We start from the raw sequence: 21,044 nt of genomic DNA, 5'->3' as shown, positions 1-21,044 counted from the left end.
ACACATGGGGAGGAAGAAGCCAGAAGTGCTCATCCAGAATGGAGGCAGAGGAATATCAAGTCAATACAGTGAGATGGGGAACAGAAAGGATAACAAGTCAAAGCAGTTAAGCCATTAGAGAACAACCACATAAACAGGGATTCTCCCCAAATGGGTGCCTCTTTTGGCAGGAGCAGAAACTGTTCCTCCCTTTAAATTCATTAAACGCCCATAATGTCTGGAATCAAGGCTCCATGAGACAAGGGAAGAGCACTAACAAATGTGTGTTTGGAGAGCCCCAGTCTGAGGTGTTGTGGGACAAATATATCTTGGACCCAGAAAAACAGTGAATGACATCAGTGAAGGTTGAGACTAACATTCAACCCTCAGGCCTTTATTTATCCCTTTAAGCAAAAACTCTGATCCTTCTTAAAATGTGAGGCCTCCTTGTGAAAAATGACCCCAGGCCATAGACACCAAGGTAGCAAAGAGCTGAATCGCACTATTAACAAATGATATAATTCATACCAGGGAGGAGGATACAGATACAGAACTGATACTACAAGATATAGGTGTGAACTGATAAAGTAAGTGATACTTTATATATTCACATTGAAAAATAACATTATTTGTAGGTAATACTCAGGTCTTATCCAAGCTAGATTTGAGAGATGGGTAAATACAGCCAATATTCAGATGAAGAATATTTTTAAATGATTCTCATTTTGAGAGGAGAAGGTCATATGTTATCCTCTAGGTGACTAGATTTTAGTTTCAGTTCTGAATCCATCATTTTTCCTCTATACCTGAATTTGATTGTCTTGCATTCCCCACTTTATTTAGGGAGGAAGAAAGAATTTATTATTATAATGATCACAATACAATAATGTTTAATAAGTCTAGAAAAGTGGGTTGGAGCCAGATTCTGAACATTTTTAAAGGCAAACATTCTTGAATAGGAATGATGTGATGTGAAGGGATACCTGTACTTTGGAAATTTATTTTGGCAGCTAAATGGAGAATGAATTAGAGAGAAGAAACGTTGAGGGCAGGAAGAACAATTGGAGACTTTTTCAATAATCCAAGCAAGAGGTGATGAGGACCTGAATTGAGTTCATATCTATGAAGATGGAGAGAAGCAGGGAGAGAAGGGGACAAATGTTATGGAAGTGAAGATGGCCTCATTAACATCCCTTAAGGACCTTGGGGTCCCAACTAACTCAACTTCATTGCTTATGCTGATGAACTCTTGGAAACACAGACCAATTGCTATAGGGTGTCATAGTGGAAAGTAAGCTGGACTTGGTTTTGGCAGACATAGGCTTGAGTGCTGGCCTTGTTACTGACTTACAGTTGTGACTCTGAATGAATTTTTTACCCTCTCAGCCTCAGGGCTGATGTGATGAAAGCAAGTTTTAAATTGTGTATCTTTATATAAAATGAACTATCATTATCACACATTCTATAAATATCAATTGCTGTTGGTATTATTATTTTGTTGCCTTTCCATTTTGGTCAACCAACTATATTTATTGAGTGCACCAGCTATATTTATGTCAGTGTATAGGCCATTTAGATTCCCTGTCAGACTATGGAACTTGGGAGGGATTAGTTAGGAGATCATCCAATTCTATTCTACCTCCAGATGAAGTAATCCAGTACAGAAAATCATCAAGCAAGGAAATTGGACTTTCCTCCCTATTCTAAAGTTTTATAACCTAGGTTTTCAGGAATTTCTTCTTCAGAACTAATCTCAGTCCCTTGGCTTCCATTCATTCTCACTAGGGAATAGTGAGATTCTCATCAGCTTTGAGCTACGATAAGGACATCAGAGATTTTCTTGTCTCTGTTGTAGAGTTCTTGTCTCTGTTGTGGAGTCTGCAGAGCCTTTGTAATCCAGTGCAAAAATTCACTATGCTGGGGGCAAAGAGGACACATACAACAGCATTTGATTGCCTGGTTTGTCATCCTGTCTTGGACTGTTTGATCTTAGGTGAACCTCCATCAATGTGTTTCATCTCTATCATAGAACTCATTCTACCTTTCTTTTTCTTCCTAAAGGCATGAAGATGAATGAGGTTGCCCTAATATTTATATTGTTATAAGTTAGAATTAATATAATAGAATAAATTATTCATAACATTATAATTTATAATAGAAATTAATCTTTAATTGTATATAAAGGATTTTCATTATAGTAGAGAGACTTAATATGGTCTGATGGACTCCAAAAAGCAAAAGAAGGAAAATTTTGCTTTGCAAATAGGGGATATTCTGCTTTGGGATGTAATGGATTCTCCCTCTTTTGAGATCTTCAAAAAAAAAAATTTATGACCACTTCTTTGAAAGTGTCATAAAGAAGAGATTATTTTCCTCATTGTATTGTATAGTCATTGAAATGACTATACAATGATTGAAATCTAACTTTTGAGAGCCTGTGATTCTGTGGCCAGAGCATAGAGGGAGTGAAGTGGGTCACCCAAAGGAAGAATGATTAACTATGTTAATGAAGGGAAGAGTAGCACAGATAGTCATCAAGATAATAACAAGACAAGTATTGCCCAAGCTCATGGTGATTCGGACAGAAATACCACCGCTGACATAAGAGTAATGGAAGTGTAACTGTTTTTGTCTTAATGGCCACATAGTCACTGGTTATTTCCAGAGCAGCTGGGTGAACTGAAAAAAATAACCCAGCTATCAGTGGGGCAGAGCTATGGGCCAGTGTGGTTCAAGTTTAAAGCAACAGGTCGTAAGGAAGATAAGCAAAACCAGATGATGAAGCTCTAGGGTTTAAAGCTAGCCAGAAGGAAACTTTAGTGGATCATCTGATTCAGCTCCATCATTTTATATCAGAGGACCAGAGAGGGTGCGTGACAAAGCCCAGATTTGAACCCAGCTTCTTTTTCCACCACTTTTACCACTACCTCAGGAACAGGGAATATAGACTGTCTATTTAGAGCTAATATTTCTTGCAATGCTCTCTCCAGTGCCAGGTGGCATGCTAGCCATGCACACACACATCATGGTTGGAACAGTAGTTTTGCGGGAGCTAACCAATAGGCCAATTGGTGCTGAAGCCATCTATTAGCAGACCTTGAGATCTTTGTACCTCAACGAATAGAGCTTTCTTCCATGTAAAATGTATAATTGCATTACAAGTACCATATTGTTACTGATAGAGGTTAGGTATTTTGAAAAGCAAAACATGTATATTGATATATATTCATATATATTCACATTGAAAAATAAGATTATTTATAGGTAATACTCAGGTCTTATCCAAGCTAGATTTGAGAGATGGGTAAATACAGCCAATATTCAGATGAATAATATTTTTTAATGATTTTCATTGTGAGAGGAGAAGGTTATATGTTGTCCTCTAGGTGACTAGATCTTAGTTTCAGTTCTCTGAGTCCATCATTTTTCCTCTATACCTGAATTTGATTGTCTTGCATTTCCCAGTAGATTTTCTTTTCAAATTAATCCTCCAGGAACTTGTGATTATCCTCAGTGTTGTATGTCAAAAGCAGCTTTATTTCCCTCCAAAACCAATGCCAGCTGGGAATCATGCCTGAGAAGAAAAGGCACAAATCTGTGTCAGGCTTCAGATGGATGCTCAGAATAATTCTGTCTCACGTTTGGTCAATCAGCAAGCTTTTATGTGAAAGGAGCTTGTCCCCTTCCCTTCTCCTCTCCTTCTCTCACTCATGGTACCCAGAAGCCTTCAGGACTGTCAGGAAAAGCCATCTTACTGGAATAGGAGCCTCCCTATCCCTCCTTCTTTCACCCTTGAGAAAGGGAGGGGGCCACTTGCTCTGCTTCCATGAGAGAGACTGGTGTGCCTCTTGCCTTGAATTGCCAGCTTCAGACCCAAACCCTGCAGGAGGAGGTGTCCCAGGATGTGGAGAGCCTAGGATGAGCTGAGCTAAATGCTGCCTGCCTGGGGCTGTGCTAGGTCAGCCACAATCACCCTTCCCCTCAATCATCTCACCTTGTGATGTGACTCTGCCTTACACAGCCACCAGCTGTCTGACGAAGACCAGAAATGACAAGGCCAAAACCTCCAGAATCTGCTGGGGAGAGCTTCAGACAAGCATGGCTTTTCCTGCCTGCCTTTGATCCAGCTGGACCTCCCCCACACCATCTATCACATAAAACTCAGCTGTTCCCGGCTTGATCCATGACTGGCTTGTGGATTTGTCTGGTGATCCATGTATAAGATGAGCTTTTAGTCTTAAAAATTTTTTCTTTAATTAATCAGATCCCAAAACCCCTCAGTCTACAAGCTGTTAGGCCTAACCTATGAATAACCTATGACTAATGTGAAGAAGTAAGGAAATTGGGGCTACTCCCTCCTCCTGGCAGTCCCCACAGTACTTTTCTTCCTCAGGAACCTGGTGTTCAGGTAGGGAGGAAGCCTCAGGCCTTGCTCTTCCCCAAGCCTAAGATCCCAGCAATGATGGAGAAGATGGATGGTCCCAGTTCCCCCCTTAACTCTTTCCTGTGCCTGCTGGGGAATTTCTATTATTGTTATAATTTGTAATAACACTGGCAGCTAAGGTCTCATACAGCCTTTTATTACTCTCAAAACACTTTCCTTGTTTCCTTGAAACAGTCCTGGTGAGGTAGGATGATAATAATTCACACTCAACCTGACTCCAGGTATTCTTATTCCCCCTTTTATAAATGAAGAAACTGGGGCCCATTCAGGCTAAAAGGAGCACATCTGGTATGCTTCAGAGCTGAGATTTGAAAGGTTTTCTCCTGACTCTAGGTCCCTGAGCTTTTTCAACGTGATAGTCTGCCTCTTGATAAGGAGAGGAAGGACTAGTATCTCCATTTTACAATTGAGAAGATTAAGTCTCAAAAAGATATAGATTTAGAGACAAAAGGGACCTTAGAGTACATTCAGTCTGACTCCCTCAATTTACAGATGATGTCTCTGAGTTACAGAGAAACTAACTGATTTGCCTGGTAAGTGCTGAAGCTAGTTCTGGGCACTTTTTCTGTTCTCTTCAGCTCTCATTAGCTTTGGGGTTAGTTAAATAGTCCCCTGAAATAGGCCTTAAAATCCTCCTAACTTTTCTTATGTCTTACTCCATAAGACTTCCCCATTATTCATTTATGGGAGGACATAGACAAGCATTGGTGGACAGACATGAATGGGCTTCCATCTACATGTTGGAAGGAACATAGAAGTTGATGAAGTCACAGGTCCCTTTGAGTCCTTTCATAAATCCTTTATAGTTGACCCACACGGCATGCCAAAGGCTTTCCTCTGGGTCTAGACCTTTTAAACATCCTTCAGTATCAGGGCAAGCACACATACTCTGATGCCTCGGCATGGCGTGCAGGGCGGCAGCTCTGGACACTCCAGCACCTGTGCCAGGGAGTGGAATTCTGCTCCCAGGAGCAGATCTAAGCACTACCCAGATGGTAACCCGTGTTTGCTAAGTGCTGAAGACAGACAAAAATGAAACGGTCCCTTTTCTTGAGGAGGAAGGAATGACTTCTTTTGCCATGGCAACTATGTATGAACTTTGAACAGAAATTTGGTCTACATTAAGCCTGATACCCCCAACCTCTCTGACCCTTTGCCAATTTTTCCATTTGAGGGCCAAGGGAGAGACAACCCAACAGTGACATCTCTTCAGCAACCTCAGACTGATCTCACTTGCCAATTAGATGTCCTTATCCTAAGCTCAGTGCTTATTAGACAGTAGCTTGGACCTGACTATATAAATGATCTCAGAGTTGGGGGAGACCAAATAAATACTGGGTTTCAGACAGTGACTGGAATTCATGTTCCACCTTAGAAAAAAAAAGCATCAGTCTCTTCTGGTTGGTGGGATGTTTCATTTGGAGGAGGTGAGGTAATCCACCAAGAACATTTTTATTCCTCTGGTGGAGGGAAAATATGCTTGTCTTTCACTGTTGGATCCCCATAGTGTGAGTGAAAAGCAAAAAGGAAAGTATTTTTTTTAAACCTCTGAGTGCTGTGTGGGGAATCAAGGAACTGGGCTTTAGGCCCAGCTCTGCCATTAACTAGCTGGGTGGTCTCAGGCAAACCTTGTCTGTACCTCAGTCTCCTCATCTGTCAGATGTGAAGCAGTTTTGAAAACCCTTTCATAGTTTGGGGAAAGGAATCTTTTTCTGTCTCTGATGTGATAAGAGTATCACAAGAACTTGAGTGTTTGGTTCAAAGACAGCTTTTCACTGCACCCAGAATCCTTAACAGCAGTACTGAGCTGAAATAAATAGTTGAGACAGCATTTTGGGATGTAGGTAGAACCTTGGGCCAGCCAGCTTCTTTCTCTGCAGAGCTTCAAGACTTCCTACCCTCACTGCCTGCCTTCTAGGGAGACACTCTGCCTGATCCATTTCATGGACTCATGGAACTGGAAGGGACCTTGAGAGTTCATCTCATCTAAAGAAGGCAACTTATTAAGGCTGAATATTAAAGGATTATAGAAGAGGTACCATATTTAGACAAAGCAGACATTCCTGATTTGTTGCCTCAGAGGGATCTTGTAATGGATTCTTTCTATGTTCAGGACTGGCCAAGGTCTATGCCTGGATATAAGAGCTGGCGATTTCATGAATCGTGCTTTTTGTTTACAGTCAGATAATTCCTCAAGTAATTATTTAAATGAGGTTGTTATGATGTTACAATGTAGAAATGCAGGAACAGATTACCAAGCAGGAAAAGATCATCATAAACAGGGCTTTCTGCTCTTATTGGAGGTGTTAAGTGTGGGAAGTGTTTGAATTGATTGAACTTGATTGGATGTGTTAAGTGTATAAGTTTTCTTTTGGGAAGTAGAGGATTTGTGAAATTAAAAACACAATCATGTAGATCCAAACACTTTCATTTATGTTGTCAAGGTTTTATTTAAATACTTCCATTTAGGAATTACCCTAAGGTAAACAGAAATATAGTCAGAATGCAAAGCCCATTTGAGGAAGATTCCCTTTTCCCAGGGAAGGAGGAGATTTTGCTTCTTTGAAGGTCTTACAAAACATGAAAGACAAGTGCTTTCTCTTGGCAGCAAGATGGGCCAGATAACTCCCAGAGATTCTTCCCTTCCAAAATTTTAATTATATGAATGAGGAAGTATGGTACAGTGGAAAAAAACACTTGACTAAAAGACCTGGTCCAAATCATAGCTTTTGTATGTATTGGCTGTGTGACCACGCACTTCATATCCTAGTCTTCTCTCCATTCTGTTCTCTCCCTCCCTCAATGAATCAATGATATCCAGGGCCCCTTCCAAATTTAACAGCTCTGAATTGAAATGCCAGAGATGCTATACACCAGGGTGACAAGTCAACGGTTTTGTTAAACTCAAATAGAAACAAGAGAATTATTGGTCCACATACTGACTTAGAAAACCACAGCTTATCATTATGTTTTATTTTATTTTTCTTTATTTTGTTCAATATTTCACAATTACATTTTAATCTGGCTCTGGTTGTAGCATGAGTGTCTCAGGCCCCCTGGGTTTGGCTCTAGATGGAACTCATTCATTCATACCACAAACATTTCTCCAGTTCTTAATATGTAGAGGATCTAAGCTTGTTTGATTCACAATTGATCAAAATATATGATATAACAAGAGGTAGTATTATGGGAGGCAGTGTGGTACTAAGCGGAAAGATCTGGAGTTAGGATGCTTGAGTTATTTCAGCTCTGACCCTTAACCATGTGATCTGGGACAGTGCAAGTCATTTTACTTCTTGGAACCTCAGTTTCCTCATCTCTTAAATGGTGATAATGCTATTTGAATTCCTACCTAATGGAGGTATCATGAAAAAGGTTCTTTGTAAAGCATACTGTAAAAGTGAACTGTATGATGACAATATTGTGTCAGTCCCAGAAGGGCATGGACCAGGAGATGAAACAAGCATAGGAAATACTTTTGGCTGGCTCTGGTTCTCTCCTTAAAAATGAGTGTGAGAAAGGAATCTTGAGGTTATATTCTTCCCTCACGCTAGAGGAGTCTCAATTTAAGCTCTGCTCAAGTATTCCGATCTCTATCTCTGCATATGGCAGATTGGTGCAATGGTAAGCCTCCTGGGCGCCAGTCCTTCCTGTACCACCCATTTGCCTCAGTTTCTTTATTTGTAAAATGAGGATAATAAATTGCCTCCCTCAAAGGGTTATTGGCAAGATCAAAAGAAATTTCTTGTGTGTGAAAAGTAGAAAGCTTTATGTAGATTTGAAGGACTGAGGAGAGTTGGAAGTCCCAGAAATGGATAATGAGCAGGAACTCCATTGTAGCAGTAGGGAGTCTAACCATTCTGATCTCTCTTCCTCCTCTTAGAATTAGAGAAATGAAAGGAGCAGGCAGCTAAAGTGCTCTGCAAACCTTAAAATCACTCTATAAAGGTCTAGTGGTGGTAATGGTGATGTTATTTCTTTTATATATTTTTTTATTATGACTTTTTATTTATAAGATATATGCATGAGGAATTTTTCAGCATTGACCATTGCAAAACCTTCTGTTCCAACTTTTCCCTTCCTTCCCCCCACCCTCTACCCTAGATGGCAGGTAGACCAATACATGTTAAATATGTTAAAGTATATGTTAAATACAATATATGTATACATGTCCATACAGTTATTTTGCTGCACAAGAAGAATTGGACTTTGAAATAATGTAAAATTAATCTGACAAGGAAAAAAATGTAAGCGGACAAAAACAGAGGGATTGGAAATGCTATGAAGTGGTTCCACACTCATTTCCCAGAATTCTTTCACTGGGTGTAGCTGGTTCTATTCATTATTGAACAAATGGAACTGATTTGGTTCATCTCATTGTTGAAGATGGCCGTGTCCATAAGAATTGATCATCATATAGTATTGTTGATGAAGTGTATAATGATCTCCTGGTTCTGCTTATTTCACTCAGCATCAGTTCATGTAAGTCTTTCCAGGCCTTTCTGAAATCATTCTGCTGGTCATTACTTACAGAAAAATAATATTCCATAGCATTCATATACCACAACTTATTCAGCCATTCTCCAATTGATGGGCACCACTCAGTTTCCAGTTTCTGGCCACTACAAAAAAGGGCTGGGTGGCGTTATTTCTTACAGATGATTTAGGGATGGCTTAAAGTGTAATTAGGTAAAGAGAGAAACTACCTCTTAAGTCACAGAACCATCAAATGTTAGATGTGGAAGAATCTATCTCATCATGCTACACCCAAGGAAACTGAGCCTCAGAATCAGCTCATTGGTTTTTCAGTGAAACTATAAACTTTATATCAGGTGAGATATTTTTATATCTGTCCAGCCTAGATGTCCTTCATTTATAGTTTGAGTAACAAAGTATTTCAGTGAGAACATTTTTTCAACTTAAGGCAATTCTGAAAAATCCAATGATGCACTATCAGAACTGAATTCCTCAGCTGGGCTTGCTACCCACAATTCACAAATTAGATGATAAATCCACTTTGCTATCAAAATAATAAGAATGCCCCATGAATCTCTCTACCTAGACTTCTTGGCTGTCAGATTTCTGCTGCTATACATCAATTTCTGTTCTCCCTATAATCTTTTACTTGCCTTATATCCGTCCCAGCTCTATCTTTCACTCTCTTCCATAATTGCCAAGCAGGGCAGTGGATTAGGTAACTGCTAGGGTCCTTCCAGCTTGAAATTTGTGCTCCTGTGAACAGATGAATGTTTTTTTTGTTTTAAGTATAATTCTCTTTATAAATGTATTGATTCATTTTATCTTGTCACAACAGATGCCTCCCAAGAAACAACCAACAGACCCTTTCACAAAATATGTTTTCCAAGAATACTAGTTATTAATTATTAGTCAAAAGAGGGTTTGTAAGTCCTTTAATTGTGACAAAATGTTACAGACATGCCTTCTTTTATTGTACTTCAGTATAGTGAATCACAGATATTGCAGGATTTGGTTTTGTTTTGGATTATGTATGTTTTATTTTATTTTTTAGAAATTAAAGATTTATGGCAGTTTTGCATTGAACAAATCTATTGGTGCCATTTTTCCAACAGCATTTGCTCACATTTTGACAATTCTTAAGAGTGTTCAAACTTTTTCATTATCATTATTATACTGTTATGGTGATCTGTGATCAGTGATCTCTGATATTACAAATAAAATTGTTTGAAGTATCATGAACCAACCCCGTATAAGATGGGGAACTTAATTAGTAAATTATGTATTCTGACTGCTCCATTGACTTGTTTCCCTCATCCCTCTTTCCTTCCTTGGACCTCACTATTCCCTGAGATACAATATTAAAATTAGGTCTGCTAATAATCCTACAATGATCTCTTAAGTGTTCGAGTGAAGAGAATGGACTATGTAGCAAATTTTATTGTTATTTTAATAACTTGCCACGGCTATCCCAGCTTTTGTTAATTACCACCATAATCAGTAATCAGCCACCATCAACACTGAGACAAAGTCCTCTGCCAGCGGAAAAATATTACAACTGGCTGAAGGCTCGGATGGTAGTTAACATTTTTTAGCAACATAGTATTTTTAATTCAAGCATGTACATTTTTAAGGCATAATACTATTGCCACTTAATATAGAATAGTATAAACATAACTTTTCTATGCACTGAGAAACAAAAAAATTTCTTGTGACTCGATTTATTGCTGTATTTACTTTATTGTGGTTGACTGGAATGGAACCCATAATATCTCCAAGGTGTGTTTGTGATAACATTCACCATTCTGGTTGATCAGAATTTTGTTGCCTCTTCCTGTTGACTTAATGACAATTCCTATCGTCAGTGTTGATATTTTTCTTTTTACCTATTTTCTCACTCTACAAAGATCTAGAACTGAAAAGGTTCCTAAAGGTCATCAAATCCAATATCCTCATTCTACAGATGAATAAACTAAGGTCCAGAGATATTAGTCTTTGTACAAGTCTTCTGATTTATCTCAGAATTCTTCTCTTTATGACACAGCGATCTTGTGCCCAATTTGTTCAGCTGTGTCATTTGGTCTGTTGTTTCCAGCTCTTTATCATAACACATAATACTGTTATGAGCATTTTTGTACATATAGGTTTTTTTTCCTTGACAGTAATTTCTTTTGATTCCCCCCAAAAAAACCTATTATATATATATATATATATATGATATAACCCCAAAAGTGAGATCTCTGGGTCAAAAAGATATGAATGGTTTGGTGCCCAAGGAAACACTTCTGCACATGTATTCTTTCTTCTTCATTCCTCCAAACAGCAAGCTCCATAAAACCTGTTCTTTTTCTAAGTTTAACAGAAATAGACTAAATCCCTTAGGATTTCTTTTTTTTTCTTTTTTTTTTTTTTTTTTTTTGATACTGGGAAGTGATGAGAATTGGCTAATTTGGGCTCCCTAAACTTACTTATCAAGGGGGAAAACATTGCCATCCTGATTGCCATCCTGGCCGCCATCCTGGCCACCATGATAAAAAACAAAAGTGGGGGTGAAAGTTATGTCCTGACACAGGGCTCCACCCCACTTTCTGGTCGTGGCCCAGACAGTCTTTAACAGAAAACCTCAGCACAGCTTAAAATGAGACCAGCTGAGTTTGGGTGAAATTGTAACCAGATTGGTGCTATGATTTGGGCATTTTTCACACTTGCTAATGAATCACATACAGAGTCTTTTATAACTCAGAAGCCTTGCCCCCTCACAGGAGAGCCCAACTTCATTCATTCACACAATTCTGACTGGGAAAGTCTTGGGGGCTGAGATCTGGGGCAAAAAGCAGAGCCCAAACACAAGCCCCTGGGTTCTTTCTGTTCAGGGCAGCCTCTGGAGTTAGCCCTGCCAGTTTTTATTTTGAAGGAAAGCATTCCCGCCTCTTCTACCATAACCTCTGCTTCATCAGCCAAGCAGGACTCTTGGTCACTGAGTGGAGCCTCGAGGAGGAGGTGTGAAGTTCTCTCATTTGTTTTAATGGAGTGTTAACTTCAGCCCCGGAACTGTTAACACTTAACACGAACCTCTGAACTCTGCAAAGAGATGGTGGGCTGACAGCTGGGGGCTGTTTGAGGTTCGAACTCATTAAAAAGAAGGGGGGAGAAAAAAAAAAACTAAAAGCAACAGAGCCACACTCCAGTTAAACATCAGTTTAATGAAGTCCGGTTACTAGCACTGGAGTGTTCTTGGAGCATGGGTGCTCTTCTCCACTTCTCCCCAGAGCGGTGGATTTGAATCCCACTTTGGCTACTTTACTCGAGTGATTTAGGACAAATCACTTAAAATCTCAGTGCCTCAGATGAGCTGATGACCTAGATGAGATTCTTTCCAGCTATGAGCCAATGATCCATGACCATCTTTAATGCTTAGGCCTGAACTACTGACCAGTTGAGTCACTGTTTGGGGACTGTTTAGACTTAGAAGGCAGCAGACTATGATTCCCAGATACAAGTTTGACTTGAGTTTGAAGTCAACTCATGTGTGATACACTGAGTCATTGTCCCAGGAAAACCATCTGGAAAGTCATCAAGGGATTATAGCTCTAGAGCTGAAAGGAACCATAGAGAACATGGAATCCAAACCTCTTATTTTACTGATGAGGAAACTGAGGCATAATGAGGTAATTACAACATTCAGCCATTTAGTTAAAACCTTGACTATCAGAACTTTCTTAATTGATATGAGCTTGAGAGCAAGCTCTTCAAGGGTAGGAGGGGACCCCAGGGCTTTTCTGATTTTTGTAAACTATATGGATTTTCCTCAGGCCACTTTTTAAAGTCTTCTTTGCTGGGAGAAATTAGTATCATCTATGTGGAATTAGAGTTGCTAACCCCAGTGAAGAAAGTCTGTATCTTTTAAATAAATATATAGGTCATCATCTCAGAATTGACTAAGGCAGAGAATAAAGTTTCTACTATAAATTAGAGGCAAAGGTTAGGTTAAGCTGCAGCTCAGACATCATCAACTCTCTGTGTGTTAACTGGACTTTAGGATTTGGGAGCCTCAACCTCTCTGTGAAAAGAAGAAAGTTCAGGGAAGCCATTGGTCCTCCCCTATTCTCTAGGACAGTGGTCCTCAAACTTTTTAAATAGGGGGCCAGTTCACTGTCCCTCAGACTGTGGGAGGGCCGGGCTATAGTAAGAACAAAAACTCACACTCTGTCTCTACCCCTCAGCCCATTTGCCATAACCCGGCGGGCCATATAAATTCACATTTGGCCCACGGGCTGTAGTTTGAGAACCCCTGCTCTATAATAACAACATGATATGGATTCATGTAGAAGGTACAATGAGTGTAAACCCTACCACATGCTAGCTAGTTCACTGGAACATTAGGTGATACTTGAGTCCAAAAAAGAAGGCAAGCTCTGGTCTGAATTCAGCACTCACCACCTCAGAAAGCTTCAGTGACTCTATGGTCCCTAGGACAAAATGCAAACTCCTCTATTTTACCGTCTGGCTCCAACTTATCTTTCCAGATGATTTCTCATCATATATTTATCATTCTAACCTATTTAATGTACTTGCTATTCCCTATCTCTGATATCCCACCCTCTGACTTCTTGCCTAGGTACAGACCGTCTCCTAAGCCCCTTAGACCCCTCCTAAGCCTCACTGACCCTTCTTACCTATTCTTCAGACTACTTCTAGAAATATCCTTCAAGACAGCTCAAGTACCATTTCCCAGAAAAGGCCTTCCTCCATCCAGTTGTTAGTTCTATCATCATCCCTCCCTTCACATGTAATTTAGATTTGTTTTTTCTGTGTACATGTTGTTTCCCATCTCCTTCCAATAGAACACAAGCTCCTTGAGAGCATGCTCAGTTTTAATGATTGTATTCCTAGCACCTACCAAATAGTTTGTACTTAATAAATGCTTGTTAGGTTGATTATTATGTGGGAGAACCATGGGCTGGGAATAGCTCTCTTTTAATCTTGATCTGCCAAACTCCATCCTCTTTATTGTTGTATAGTTTGATGGTTTGTGGTACAGCTTAATTTTCATTTGTAGTCTATGACCATTATCCTATACCTCCTCCATTAGAAAGCAGTCCACTTTCCTGGATTTCACATCCAAATTTGCTATTAGATTTTCCACTTTCAGGGAAGCTGGATAAAGAGGTAAGGTGAGAATCCAGCCCTGAGTGCAAAGGATTACTCAGTACCTGATGGAAGTTGGTCCATTGCCCTCAGCAATATCAGAATGGAGAGATAGGTGGCTGTCTGTAACTCCCCTAGCCTCTAAGGCTGGGGTGAAAGTGAAGTTCTGGCTGGTAAGCCCTATACAGCGGCCAAACCAGTCTGACCACAAGCCTCACTTGTCCAAAGGCCTTTGCAATCCCCACCTAAGGCCCAGGGTCAGGCTCTGGCATCCAGGTCAGAGCTCCTCTGGTTAAACCACAGAGGAAACAAGGAACACTCTCACTGAGGAAGTAGAGATGCCACAAGAAGGAGAACAAAAGGTCAAAAATAATCCAAAAGAACAGGCGCTGGATGTTCGCATATAGGGCATATTGGGTTTCACATCTGAAATTCAGCCGTGATAAAACTGATGACTTTAGAAACATCTCCTCTAATTAATGAAAACAGAGTTCTCCTAGGTCCCAAGTTTCAGACTTGAGAATTATTTTTAGCTTGAGAAGCTTAGGTTTCATTTATTTGGAATCTATTTATAAATAAGGTTACTGAGTTGTTTTGTTTTTTCCCTAAAATACTGGAGCATCCCTCTATAATGCTGGGGATTGGCCAATGAAGCCACTAACAGGCTTTTTTTTTTTAAGCACACTAACAGGACAGACAGTGTTGAACTTGGAGACAAGGAAAAGATTCAAAATATATAACCATGGGCAAGTCATTTAGTTTCTCTGAAGCCTCAGTTTCCTAATCTATAAAATGGGCACAATAATGTGTGTGTGTGTGTGTGTGTGTGCGCGCGCGTGTGCACACATGTACCTGCCTTGATGAATAGAAATGAAGCTTAAATTAGATAATCTGCATAAAATATTTTCATTTATTCAGCAAATATTATTAAACACCTACTATTTGCTAGGTATTGTGCTGGACTCTAAGGATTCAAAGATAATAACAAAGCAATCCTTTCCCTCAAGAAGCTTGTGTTTGCCCTGGTGTGAAAGGGGGAAGGTTGGAGAGGGAAGCAAAGTACCACATTCACACAAATAAACACAAAATACATACAAACCAACCTCAAAAATGGTCATGTGTAGGAAGTGATGAGAAAAGCTACAGTTTCTTTTGTTGTTTTTGCTGTTATCTCATTGTCATCTTTTTTTGATGAGGTTTAAATGTAAATGGCCAAAGGACAAGTAGCTTTCCTGTTTTTATTCCTATAAGCTTATTTTTTGTTGGATGGCTAAAGCATCTTCCTGTGCATTTTCCTATACAACTCCTATAGCCCAGCAAGAGGGATGATACCTAATCCTATTCTTACATGCTTTTGATCTCCTTGACCAGGTTTCTCTCCTCTGAAAGATTCCTTGTAGCTAGGCAAATATGAAGATATATAGATATATATTTAAAATATTTGTACACTGTCCTATTAGGTCCTGGTGATTGTGGATACCAGCTGGTTCTATTATAATTGTTTGAACAATATCTCCTGTGTATTTTGAGGTCTCTACCTGAAGTAATTTGAGAGTAGAATATCAAATAGGAGAGCTAAGTGGCTTGGAGACAAGAAGACCTGAATTCAAATCTACTTCTGTGACCCTGAGGAAGTCATTTAACCCCATTTGCCTCAGTTTCTTCATCTGTAAAATGAGTTGAGAAAGGAAAAGGCAAATCGCTATAGTATGTTTGCCAAGAAAACCCCAAATAGGGTCACGAAGAGTTGGACGTGACTGAAACAACTGAATAATTTAAATTATAGGAATTGGTTGTCAGTCTATAAAAAACAGTGTCCTCCTGATTTATAATTCTAGCCTCTGTGTTTTGCTAGATTTGTTGGGTGCTAAATTTTTGAAGCCTGAAGTAATGTGTTATTATCTCCATTTCTTTGCACAATCTACATTGATCACTAAGTCCAGGCTCCTTAAAAATAACCCATATATAGTTTCTGGTAGCAGTAACCTGGTTCTAAAATGTCATATAAACGCCTTCTTTCCTACAAACAGATCTTCATGACTCAGCCATTTTTTCAACATTCTCTTGTTGGTAGAATTCATATGGAGGTTGTCCATGGATGGCCTGGGGAGCCTTTTGATTCCGCTTCTCAGTCTTAGTTGTTCATAGGTTCTAGCTGGAAGTACAATACTTTAGTATATTTGACAAATACAAAACCATGAACCTATTGTCAGTTTTTCCTATTCCTTGAAGTGATATCTGTTTATTCTAAAAGTATTTCAGTCGGTTTTTCATATGTCCATCATCTTCTTTAAGAATGTCAATCCCTTTCCCTTTTTTGTCATGTAATTGTTTATCTTTTTGTAATTCCATTAGCATGATGGGTCCTCTATGTTGTGAATATTATATGGAGTCCTGTTAAGGCATTTTCCAAATCTTTTGCAGTCTATTTTTCAATTCCAAAAGTATAACTTAAAACTGGTGTTACATGGGTACTCATTGCTTTAAATGTATTCTTTCATTCAGCTTTGATTTCAGAGTTCCAATAAAGCTTCTTAGTATATTCAGCTAAAATCTTCCTTATATCTTTTTGGTCAGTGTGTTATCTGGAGGAGACCGATGTATTTGTAGGTATCTCCTTCTTTCTTTGATTCAATTGATCTGTAGACTCAAACTTAAAACCTTCAGTCTCCTTCTTTCCATGGTATTGTCACTTTTATTGTTATTGTTAGCATTTGTCTTATTATTAGAATAACCATCATTCCTAGAGCTTTCCTCATTCCTAGATGTTGAATTTCAGTGGCCATTTCCGTACTAAAGTGTCTTAGTATATGGGGCTTCTCTACTGTACTTAAGTTGACAATTCTTTACCCATCATCAATGAGAAAGATGTTAGAACATTCTGGAGGGGTTGTTTTTATTGCCTAGTATCTGATAAATGGTGCTTCCAATCCTGCTTAAGTGTATAGAAAAGCCAAAATCACATCTATGCCAGGCTTACTGATAGAATTAAGAAAGGGTCTCTAGGCCTCTAGTGTCAGTGTCAGACCAATGTGGCCAAATTTGTTCATGTAGGTACCTCGGCATCTGGCCAGAGGTGGGGTCCCTGTGAAGTCTTCCATCCTGAGGCTTGTCCAGTCTTTGAATTCACAGGCTTGCTGATGTCATAATGATGTAGTGACAAGACCATCCCCTCTCTCAGCATGAGCTCCTTACCCCAGTTAGCCAAGATTTTTGGGGGAGGGAGAAATTGATAGGTCTGGAAAGCTGCTTTCCAAGGTGCGTGCTTTGTGAAATCTCTCCCAAATGCCTCCCTGCCGATTTATGAAATCTGTACAGAGGTGGAACTTCTGCTGCTGTTTTTCATGCTCAAGTCAGTGCACATTCCAGATATGAATTAAGAAGAAATATGTCATATGTACACAGGGGAGAATCAACATCGCGTGCAGCCAAGTGTGGCCATGAGGGGAAAAGTCAAGCCTAGGTCAGGTAGCAAGAGGTTCTGTCCACTTCTTGGCTGAATCAAAACCAATCCCTTAAACGAGCTGGGGAGGAAGATCCTCTCAGTCACAAATGGGAGTTGCTAGAAAAATGCAGAAGATTCAAAAGACTTCCTAGGGCCCCCACCCCCTGTGGCAGCTGCTTTTCCCTCCCCCAGACTGGAGGGTCAGGGAAAGGGAGGGTAAAGGATGAGCCTTCCCCAGGGCTTATTCCCACCAGCTTCTCAGGCTTCCTGTCAGCCTCTTCAAGGAAGAGAGAGTAGGGAGGCCCCCAGAATCAGACCCAGAAAAGCTTGGCTCCAAAAATTCAGAAGTAAACAGCAAGTAGCTAATTGAGGAACCTGCACCCCAACCTACAGTGCCCTTCAGGTCGTCCCTCTTACTCAGACTCAGAAGCCATGTCTTCCAACCCCAGGGTTTCCCAGGCACTTCTTTCACCATTAGAGCTCACTATGCTAGAGGAATGATGGGTAGTCCTGGTATGACCCTCTGTCTTTAATTAGGGAAAAAATACAGTCCTGTTTCTCTCCCATCCAACCCCTTCCTGATGCCTTAACTGACGGGGCTTACTACTGGAATGTTAGATTTTTCAGGATGTTCTGTTTGGAAGCCATGTGGCACACAGGGTGATCTCAATATCCATTGGTGTTGTTAATTACCTGGGAGTCATCTGTGCCGGTTCCGAAACCCCAGAATGAATTATTCATTATTCCCAGTGTTGCACACAGATAAACTGAGACCCCGAGTAGTTCCACAGCTTGCCCCAAAGTCACAAAGCAAAGTTAGAAATAGAATGAAGTTAGAGCCCAGGTCATCTGTTTTACAATCCAGTGTTTCAACCCATAAAGGCAATAGTCTTAATATATCACGTTAGAGCCATAAAGACTGCTTTAAAGCCACCATGAATTCTTACTAGTTGAATTCTCATTGGACTGCATTCCTTGGCTTGGGATTGCCCAACATGTTCACCACATGTATCCATTCAGTCCCAAGACCTGTGCACGGCCCATTGGCGCTCCCTGCCCCACTCCTGGCGATTTGCTGATCTTGCACATGATCCACCCACTCCCAGAAGTTCAGGCACTAACTCCATCAAATCCCAATTGTCCAGTCATCCCCAGGCCTAGCTCCTGCAATTGGGCAAATAGGACAAATGTATCCAAGACTGGCATATACCCCAGGAGTTACTGAGTGGGCAATCACCCTAAACACTGCTGAAGGAATTGGGAAAGAAGTGGGGCAAGCCCCCTATTGCCAGCCTCATCTTCCTATGACTCACCAGTTTTTATTTAGTGGGAAATATGGAAATTAGTGTCTGTTTGTGTGTTCATAAGCTGACATACAGTTGGCCAATAGCACTTTTCCTATGACCAAAGTAAATCAGGCAGCCCCTGTTCCCCAACTAAACCCCTTCATTAGTGCATCTTTTTTTCTATGGCCCCAAAAGTTGACCTTAAAGTGTAACATAAGCTAGGATCCCACCCACAGGGCAACCCTATATCCACAGAGATTACTTCCTGGGGCACTCAATCTCCTGTTGCGCTGTGACGCCGCCCATTTAAAGGACCCTTACAATTCCCTTCTCTTGTTTTGCGGGAACCGCATATCTCATCAAGCTAAACTTTTAGCACCAGCTATAGTTCACTTGATCCATGAAATGACAGAGTGTTATGCCCAAGGAGGTACAAAGCAGCAAATCAGTAAAAAGAAGTATGACAATGAGAACTAGGCTCAACAGTGGCCAAGTGTTCAACCCATTCATTAAAGTCATACTCAAGGAGATAATAAGCCAAAGAGATTGGATGCCAATGAGGTAGGATGTCAACACTGAAGTGGGAAGTCAACAAGTTGTGTGTGAGATTGCTAGGCCTAAGACCCTGACCTTGACTGTAAAAGATCAAGAATAAAGACGTTTAGTGATCCTGATTCCGGCTGATTTCTGGGAAGACAGAGTTCCAGCATTTTGGCGCCCCACATTGGGCACCATTTGTAACATGTCCTCCTGGCAGTTACAATTACTAGTCTGTCCTAGGCCCAACAGAGTACCTTTGACCACTGACCTTTGCAGTGTCAACTCTATCCAGCTCGCCTCCTCTGAGGCCTTCAAAGGTCTCTGGCCACGATCTCTTGAATCTATAGTTTAATAACCAGTAGCGCACTCAAGAACAGCCACATATAATCTTAAAAGCCTTTATTATACCTACTCACATAATGCCCTGACTTGTTAACTTCTTACATCTCACGGCTCCATCAGCTTGGCTCAGCTACCCCAGGCTAGGAAGCCAGGTGAAAGAGAGCGACTTGCTGCCTGCAGTGGGATTATAAAGGGCTTGTGAGGTCACACACACAGCCAACCAGCGAGAGAATTGTCACCCATTATGAAGCTATCTCAATGTGGCCAGGATCCCACCCACAGGGCAGTCCTAAATCCACAGAGATTACTTCCTGGGGCACTTAATCTCCTGTTGCACTGTAGCTCTGCCCATTTAAAGGACCCTTACATTAAAGTTAAACTTTTAAGTCTAGTTTGGATGGAGGGTAAGGAAGGTTTTTGAATGATGAGGTTCTGGTTTGAATGTCAGGGCCAGAATAATTATTAGTAAGTTAGTAAAGCCTAAATAGCTTTTTTATTGTCATTAACTCCAGGGGCACTCCTGAACCTTGAAAAGAAGACACTTACATATTAGGGCCCTGGCTTCCTGTGAGAGATATGAGTAGAGCCCAAATCCTTTCCGAGAATCTGAGAAAGGCAGAAGGGTAGTGGGCTCATTGGATCATAAAAAAGAGCAAGGCTTGCTATCAGACTAAAGAATCAATCTCTGTTGTCTCTGTCTCAGTCTCTCTCTGACTGTCTCTATCTCTCATACACACACACACACACACACACACACACACACACACACACATCCTGCCCATCAGTTGAGAAATAATGGAATATTATTGTTCTATAAAAAATGATAAACAAGCTGACTTTAGAAAGGCCTGAAAAGATTTATATGAATTGATGCTAAGTGAAACAAGCAGAACCAGGAAAACATTGTGCACAGTAACAGCAAGAATGTGCGATGATCAACTGTGAAAGACTTGGTTCTTCTCAGTGCTTCAATGATTCAAGCCCCAATAAACTTTGGATAGAAAACACTACATCCAGAAAGAGAACTATGGAGATTGAATGAAAATCAAAACATTCTATGTTCACTTCTTTGTGTTTTTTTTTTCTCTCTCTCATAATTTTTCCCTTTTGTTCTGATTTTTCTCTCCCAAATTCCGCCCATGGAAATTCATAAAAAAAGTGCATTTAAAAAGTTTAAAAAAGTTAATATATATGTATAATAAAAAACTATTAATAAAAAAAAAAAAAGAATTGATCACAAAGAGGCAGAAAATTTAAAAAAAAAAAAAAAAAAAAAGGAATTGAATAGAGTAAGGGTTCCCCATAGACTTGAATGGTTAAAAAAAAAACTTTTCATGGAAGAAGTAGGATTCAACCTGGGTTTTGGAGAATAAGCAGAAATTGG

At 40.1% G+C, this 21,044-nt stretch overlaps 1 protein-coding gene and 1 long non-coding RNA gene across 15 annotated transcripts in view; one reads left to right on the top strand and one right to left on the bottom strand.

The window, feature by feature from the left end:
- Positions 1 to 21,044, top strand: part of BCAS3 (BCAS3 microtubule associated cell migration factor) — a 784,754-nt gene that overhangs the window by 731,580 nt on the left and 32,130 nt on the right. The gene's annotated exons all lie outside the window — the stretch shown is intronic.
- LOC141539344 (uncharacterized) lies at positions 3,466 to 19,812 on the bottom strand. Its single transcript, XR_012481270.1, has 3 exons — positions 19,735 to 19,812; positions 9,553 to 9,655; positions 3,466 to 3,553 (listed from the first exon to the last, which is right to left on the bottom strand). It is a non-coding gene; the product is annotated as an uncharacterized LOC141539344 (long non-coding RNA).

This window comes from Sminthopsis crassicaudata, chromosome 4 (genome assembly GCF_048593235.1).
Source record: "Sminthopsis crassicaudata isolate SCR6 chromosome 4, ASM4859323v1, whole genome shotgun sequence".
In the NCBI taxonomy this organism is placed as follows: domain Eukaryota; kingdom Metazoa; phylum Chordata; class Mammalia; order Dasyuromorphia; family Dasyuridae; genus Sminthopsis; species Sminthopsis crassicaudata.
This window is presented reverse-complemented; position numbering and strand designations above follow the sequence as displayed.